This window comes from Triticum aestivum, unplaced genomic scaffold (assembly GCF_018294505.1).
Source record: "Triticum aestivum cultivar Chinese Spring unplaced genomic scaffold, IWGSC CS RefSeq v2.1 scaffold61647, whole genome shotgun sequence".
NCBI classification, from domain to species: Eukaryota; Viridiplantae; Streptophyta; class Magnoliopsida; order Poales; family Poaceae; genus Triticum; species Triticum aestivum.
The window spans coordinates 2,340-3,699 of NW_025233659.1; positions in this window are offsets into that span (position 1 = coordinate 2,340).

Consider the following 1,360-nt stretch of genomic DNA (forward strand, 5'->3'; position numbering starts at 1 on the left):
GAAGTTCTTGAGGTTCTGAACGGTGGCCAAATTCCAGCGGGCTGGAATGAAACGGTCATTGTCTTGATCCCCAAAGTCAAGAATCCAACCCACCTTAAGGAGTTGCGGCCGATCAGCCTTTGCAACGTGGTGTTTAAGATTGTCACAAAGGTGATTGCTTGTCGGATGAAGGAGGTGCTTGATGTGGTCATTTCTCCTAGCCAGAGTGCCTTTGTCTCTGGACGGCTGATTACCGACAATATTCTGATCGCTTATGAGACCACCCATTTCATGCGCCAGAGAAAGGGAGGTAGAGATGGGCTTGCAGCAGTCAAGCTGGATATGAGTAAGGCTTTTGACCGTGTTGAATGGCCTTTCTTGGAGAAGATAATGCTGAAACTAGGCTTCTCTAATAGCTGGGTGCAACTGGTGATGCGTTGTGTGACCACGGTCACATACAGGGTTAAGGTGAACAAGAATCTGACTGAGGTGGTGGTGCCTCAATGTGGCCTGAGGCAAGGGTGTCCTCTATCACCTTACCTTTTCATCTTGTGTGCTGAGGGGCTCTCGGCTCTCTTCCACCGGGCTGAGGAGGATGGATCCCTGCAGGGAGTTCAGGTTTGCCCTACGGCTCCCAAGATAAACCACCTCTTCTTCGCAGATGACTCCTTGATCTTTATGAAGGCGAATGAGCCAAGTGCTCGTAGGCTCCAAGAAATCCTTGCTCTCTACGAGGATGCGTCTGGCCAAATGATAAACAAGGAAAAGTTTGCTGTTATGTTCAGCAAGGGAACTTCTCAGCGAGCAAAAAGGAATTTTCAGAGGATTTTACAAATTCGAGACAAAGCTTTCAATGAAAGAAACCTTGGTCTGCCAATTTTCTTGGGTAGATCAAAAGCCAAGGCCTTTGAGTATCTTAAAGAGAGAATCTGGAAGTTGATCCAAGGGTGGAAGGAGAAATTCTTATCTAGAGCAGGGAAGGAGATCTTGGTTAAAGCCGTGGCCCAGGCGATCCCCATCTATGCCATGTCCTGCTTTGACATCACGAAATCTTTCTGCGATGAAATTAGCTCAATGGTCTGTCGCTATTGGTGGAATAATCAAGATGAGGAGCGGCACCACTGGTTGAGCTGGCAGTGTCTTACAAAGCCGAAAACTGAGGGTGGCCTTGGCCTTCGGGATCTCCACATCTTTAACCTGGCCATGTTGGCTAGACAAGGTTGGCGACTACTTCAAGACCCCGAGTCTCTTTGTGGGAGGGTGCTGCGGGCTAAATATTTCCCTGACGGGAAGCTTCTGGACGCTGTTCCCGCCCCTGGCATATCATACAGTTGGCGCAGCATCCTAAAAGGGGTGGACTTATTGAAGGAAGGGATTATCT